This window comes from Manihot esculenta, chromosome 6, assembly GCF_001659605.2.
Source record: "Manihot esculenta cultivar AM560-2 chromosome 6, M.esculenta_v8, whole genome shotgun sequence".
In the NCBI taxonomy this organism is placed as follows: Eukaryota; Viridiplantae; Streptophyta; class Magnoliopsida; order Malpighiales; family Euphorbiaceae; genus Manihot; species Manihot esculenta.
In genome coordinates, this window is record NC_035166.2 from 929,477 (window position 1) to 936,520 (window position 7,044).

Below are 7,044 nucleotides of genomic sequence, written 5' to 3' on the forward strand. Positions count from 1 at the left end.
GTGCACAATTATCCAAGTTTCTCGATTCGAAAATGACGATGCTGATTGTCTGGCTAAATCGGCAGCAATTGGAAAGCAACATATCATGCAGCCAATTCCTTTTGAGAGAGTGGATGCACCAACAGTGGACCAAGAAGAAGCCTTATTTGTCGAAGCTAAAGAAATCTGGATGAGCCCAATCTTTCACTATCTCACAGATGTGTCTCTCTTGGACAATAAGTTAGAACTTGGAAGGATATTAAGGCATTCAAGTATGGACTTGTGGAGGGTTGACTTTACCGAAGGTCATACATGCAACCTTAGCTAAAATACATCACATACGATGAAGGGATTAAGATCCTCCAGGAGATTCATGTAGGTTTATGCGGAAGTCATGTAGGTTTATGCGGAAGTCATGAAGGGGCACAAACAATTGCAAAAAAATCCTTCCACCAAGGTTCTTTTGGCCAACAGTGGTTAAGAACGCTAAAAAGCTAGTACAAGCTTGCACCAAATGTCAGCAGTACAATGTCATTACATGATCACCAGCCGAAGGATAAATGGCAATCGACAGCCATAGCCTTTCTTCTAATAGAAAATTGACATAATAGGACCCTTCTCAAAAGTAGAATAGTAGAAGCGTTACGTGATGATCACAATTGATCATTTCACTAAGTGGGCAGAGGCAGAGGCCACACCTAAAATTATCGCTAACAGGGCAATATCCTTCTGCTGAAGATTCATATTTAGTAAATTTGAAATACCTTTGGTCCTGTTCATAGATAACATAAAGAAATTCACAAGTAGAAAATTTAAAGATTTTTGCTTAAATTGGAGAGCTAACCTCAGATTCACTTCCGTTTACCATCCACAATCCAACGGTATAATCGAAGTCACCAATAGAACAATTGTGCAGGGACTGAAAAGAAGGCTAGATGAGGCTAAGAAAAATTGGTTGAAAGGGCTATCCAGTGTCCAATGGGCCTACTAGACAACACCACGGACAACAATGGGGGAAACACCTTTTTCCCTCACCTGCGGAACAGAGGCTGTGATTCCCGCAGAATTTCAAGTCCTTAGCAAAGAACAGCTGATCCTGAAGCAACTAGCAACCAGAAGATTTATATTTCGCACTAGATCAGTTGAAGGTAACAAGGAATGTGGCGTTCATTCACATGGCAAGGTACAGTAAAAAATGACAGGCATTCAACGCAAGAGTCAAGCATAAAAGCTTCATGGTAGGAGAACTAGTACTACGAAGAGCAGACTTAAAAAATTTGGAGCCAGGCAGACTTTAAAAAAATTGGGAATGACCCTTTCGAGTCACCAAAATAGTGCGACTAGGAGCTTATAAAATCGCTGACCTAAACAGCAAAGCGAAAGCAAGCACTTAGAATATTTCCAACTTAAGGAATTTCTATCAGTAAAGAATTTCCATACAACAGTTTTCGTTTTTTCTATTTTCTTTTGTCAAACACTTAGTTATTATTTCCTTCTGTATTTTCTATTCCCATAAAAGAACAGATTTTTTATAATTCATTATTAATGACAACTTAAAAGGCAATTCACTGCCGAAGTCCACAAGATATGATCGTCAAGAACAACCTAAAAGGCCATTCGTTGTCAAAGTCCATAAAGTGATAAGATCGTCCATACAACTTAAAAGACAACTCACTGCCAAAGTCCATAAGGCGATATGATTGTAAAGGACAACTTCAAGAGCATTCTCCAAAAATACGACAAGATGGCATGATTGCGTCACTTAAGGAGGGATTAAACAAACGAAGGATCAAAACCTTCATGGCATAAAAAGGTAACCATAGCTCCCTCACTATCGTAAAGTTAATTTTTATTTTCTTTTCTCTTTCTTCTTTCTCCAAATGAGTAAATTGCAACTCCAAAGTCTAAGACTTCAAATTCAGATCACAAAGACTAGGACCTAAAATTTTGCCTTTCAAACAATGATACGATAAAGAATTCGAAATGGCTAACCCATTCCCGAATCTAGGGGAAGTAAATCCCTTGCAACTATAATTTTTAGAGAAAATATAACATGCATTAAGCCGAATAATAGTCTTCATTCATGATAAAGTTCATTTATTACAAAAGATAGCACAAAAGGCCATTACAAATAACAAAGAAAGCATTCTACCAAAATACTATGAAAGCTTAACTATCACCCTGAGACTCTCCAAGCATAGCTTCCAGCTCATCAAAACTATCCCCATCTTCATCCTCATTATTTGCACTAGGGAAAAAAGATTGACTAGGCATAAGGTTGTGCACCCACTCAAAGTCTTGGCCAGAATGACATTTCTCCAGTTCCTTCACCGCAGTCTCTTGGAAGATGATATATGCATCAGGAGAACGATCGGCAGCACTATCCGTCTGTTACTGAAGATCCTTTGCCTTCTTCCTCAATTCCTCAATTTTTTATAATCCTCCTCTTATTTGTTCTTCAAAATGGCATTATCAAACCCAAAAGAACTATTTAATTCTTCAACAAACTTGATCCTTGACTTGCCATTTTTTAGCTCAGTATTGAGCATGGTGTTGGCCATCTGCAACTTACCACAGAGCAGTATCGCTCCCTTACAGCATGCATAGTAGAGATAGACTATAGGCTTAGGGACATAGAGCAGAAAAAGAGATCATCATCCACATCTCAGTACAGATGTTCTCGATCAGCTTCATAGTACACCCTCTTTCTAATAGCACCAGCCAAATGGTAATTATCTTCAACTGTGACTTGACTATGAATGAAGGCATCAAATGAGGATGACAGAGGCTATTCTCCATAGGCCGCGTTCGGAGTAGGATCAGGCTCTTAAGTATGTAGGAGCACGATTTTCCTTTGCAGAGAAGCAAGAGCATGTTGAGATACGGCAACTCTTTCTTCCCTTTGATGACTTGAGTTAGCAACTGGCATCTTTCTTTTCACCGCCACCCTTTTGACCATCTCAATAACCAAGTCACTACCCATATCTGCATCCAAAAAAAATAAAAAAGTCAATAGAAATTGAAAATAACAATAAGTTTTAACTTTTTACCTTCATTATCAGAGTTAGAATCTTCTATCACTATCATCTCAAACCAGCGAACCTCCTCCGTATCAACATAATCAATCTCAAACTTATCCGATTGAAATATTAAAAACTCGTGTCTCAGCTTCCGTCATCTGAAGCACATCTCAGAATTTTTGAACTTGGATAGGCTAGTTTTTAGGGACAGATTCCTAACCTGATTATTACTATCACCATTATTGCCACTACTGCTACCATCACTATTGCCGCTACTATATTACCACCTAATTATTACTATCACGATTATGGCCATTGTTACTCCTGATTATTACTATTATAAAATAAAATAAATTAAATATTAAAATAAAATATTTAATTTTATTATATTACTTATATTTTATTTTGCAACCAAATATAATAATATAATAAGAATTGCATTACATCATTTTATATTACTTGATTAATTATATGCTTTGTATTACTCATACCAAACATAAATTAAGAGCATTTTGATAAAAATGAGTGCAATAATTGAATTATTCATTGATTTCTTTTTAAATTGAAAAGAAAAAAAAATTAATGATAGAATAATTAACGGACTTATCTTTCTTAAACATCATAAATTTCACATTATATCATAATATTTAATTTGGTATGCCAATTAGAAGCAAAGCATTTAACTATTGAAAATATAATTACTAATTTGTAATGCCCAAAATTACTATATTATTAATATACTCTTGTGTAAAAATCGGTGGTTATCCTTTATTTTTTGATAATTTAATTATAATTTTATTTTAATTTTTTCTTATAATATATAATATGTCATCTAACATATGGTTTATCTACGTATTATAATCCAAGTTAATTGCGAATTTGACCAAATTTAATTTTAACCCAATGTTTGGCTAAGTCTATATGCAATTATGTTCAATCATAATTCTTTTTGTGACTATGCAAAGGTAATTTGTATTAAAAGTTCAATGAGTTAAAAGAAGAAATAAGTCTAAAAGATGCTAGTCCAATCCACAATCCATCAGCAGAAGTCCAATCCACAATCCATAAGCACAAACCACAAATAAAAAAAAACAATATTTCTATTTTGAATAGCTTGAAAACCGTCTGACTACCGTCGGCACGGTCACCATCTCCATTATGAAAATCATATCAATACATGAATTTTCTCCAGAAAAAACAAAAGGCTTAAATTGTCGACAAAGAAATCACGTATAACGAAAAGCAACCCGATAGAGCCGATGAGAGTATAAATTATTAATCGGAGTCGTGTGATCCTGAATTCCCGTCATGGACAGGCAAATATTTATTCGATTTAATTTAAAATAGAATTAAATAGAATTAAATAAATTAAAATTTAAAATTTTAATATTTATATAAAATTAAATCGAATTGATTTTAGTTAGAAATTAAATTAAATTAAATTAAATTAATTTAATTTAATTTAATTTAATTTGATTTAATTTGATTAATTTAAATTTTTAATATATTTTTTATTCTTTATTTTTAATATTTTAAAATTTAATTAAAATATTTTAATCTAGCTAATCTATTTATATTATTAAAAATCAAAATAAAATTTTAAATTAATTCAAATCAATCAATTTTCTTAATACCGAATTCTAACCACCTTCGTCATGGACATGCAATATTTCTCCTGTTGTGCAGAAATGAAATCATATGGATGAAGACGGATTGAACGGTAGCCATAACTAACCAGATCCGAAGACCCAACAATCATAATCGGATCCAGACAAACCTAGCTAAACTATACACTCTGGATGAAAAAAGATGCAGAGGCAAACACCTATTCCCTTCCGACAAAACAAAACTCCACCGTCTTCGCTCTGAGCTCTCTCTCTCTTTTTTTTTTTTCTTTTTTTTTTCTCTCTCTCTTCAACCACTATTCTTTTACTGTTTAAAAATTTGATAAACAATTTTAATGTTTAGAAAATTGTTCTTAATTTTATTAATATTCATTCAAAACTACTGTTATCCTTTCCTTTTATATGGAATCCACAAGTTATGTTTTTTTTGTTCATTGCAAGGAAAAAAAAATGAATTTTATAAAATTATACATAATTTTAATTTTTTGAAATAATTTTTTAATTTAAAAATTTTAATTTTCCCATTTAAAATAAAAAAAAAATCAAATGAATTTGAATTATTGCAATTTTGATTCTAAATAAAAAGATTTATTTAATTCTATGAAAATTTTGCGACATTAATTCGATAATTAGACTATATTTCTCATTAATTTTTTTTATTTAAATTAAATAAAAATTTTGATTATATTATATTCTGCTAAACATAAGAGTTCTATTTAACCCATTTTTTAGAATTTAATTTTATTTCTGTTTTTTCTCGATATATTTATCAGACTAGTATAAATATTAAACATATATTATAAAATTCACATTACTGAGATTAATATTATTAAATTATAGTTAATTAAATTTAATATTTATTTTTTAAAAGAGTTTAAAATTTTATTGAAATAAATTGAGAAAGTATATATATTCTTGTTATAACAAATAATTCAATGATTTTTTAAATTGAGATAAACTTTAGTAAAAAAAAAATATTTAATTGAGTGTAATATTCAAGTCAGTTTGATTTAAAATAAATTTAACGAAATAAATTGAAAGTTAAAATTTTAGTATTTATTAAAATTAAAATAAATTGATTTTGAATAAAATTATTTTAAATTAAATTAAATTAATTTAATTTAATTTCATCGATTAAATTTTTTAATAAATTTTATATTTTTAAATAAAAATTTTAAAATTTAATTGAAATATTTCAATATTAATTATAATCTAATTTTTTTATATTATAAAAAAAATATATATTATTGCACACTAATCCGTTCGACTAAATATTGTTAAATTTTTATATTGATTTTAATCAAATTAAATCACTAAAAATAATAATAAATTAAATTAAAATTTTAAATTAATTTAATTTAGTTAATTTTTTTCGATTTAAATTGAATATTGATAATTCCTAATAACTAATATAAACTCAATACCATATGAAAATAAATTTAATAACCATTACATAATTGACATTTACAAACAAATAATCAATGTTTATATAATAAATATAAGAATTTATATATAAATATTTAATTTAATGGTTATCAAATTCATTTTAATATAAGCTCGTGTTTCCTTACTATTTTTAACTTTTTTTCATTAATTATTGATTTAACAATCAATATAAATAAATTTTACATTTTTTTATTAATTCAGCTTGGTTTATTTTTGAAAATTATGATATTTATTTGTTTCTTAATAAAGAAAATACTCACTCTATTTTTTTCATTCCTCATTTTATTTTAAGCAAATGGTATTTTATAATTATAATGTTCTATTAAATATTTAGACATTTTAATTAAAAAATAATATAGTCTTTTTATTTTTATTTTTTATTTTTATTAAAATTAAAGGCCACTTGTTCAAGGAATGAAAGGCCACTTGTTCAAGGAATGAAAGGCCACTTGTTCTAATATTTTCTCGAAATATAAATAATTAATTTATTGAAAAAATAAATAATTAATCGTTGGGTTGATGGGGGCAAATTTAATATTTCAATGAGGCAATTCCTCAATATTCCCAAGAGATTCTTTTGAATTGATAACTTTTTTATCTTCTTCTTCTTATTAAACTCTTAATAAGACTAGGCAATAATTGCTTAACCTTCACAATTAAATTTAATTATATAAATAAAATAATAAAATAAAGGCATTTAATAATTTTTAAGAAGAGATAATGATTTCCAATTATTAAATTCTATTTTTTTATTATAATCAATTCTTTTTTTATTCATTAAAACAAAATATAAAAATTGTTTATAAATATTTTAATGTGGTAACTGTTTTAAAATTATTATTATTAAATAATTTTTTTATAGTGCAATAGCAAATAAGCTCTTGAGAGGACATATATTTTATTTAAAGAAAAGTTTCATCTCAAGTTTGGATTTGGAGACACAGCTGGAATTAAATAATTTTTTTAAAAATAAT

At 28.3% G+C, this 7,044-nt stretch overlaps 1 long non-coding RNA gene across 1 annotated transcript; it reads right to left on the reverse strand.

The window, feature by feature from the left end:
• Window positions 1-2,037: 2,037 nt before the first annotated feature.
• Window positions 2,038-3,230, reverse strand: LOC122723900. Its single transcript, XR_006351071.1, has 2 exons — window positions 3,030-3,230; window positions 2,038-2,964 (listed from the first exon to the last, which is right to left on the reverse strand). It is a non-coding gene; the product is annotated as an uncharacterized LOC122723900 (long non-coding RNA).
• Window positions 3,231-7,044: the final 3,814 nt, after the last annotated feature.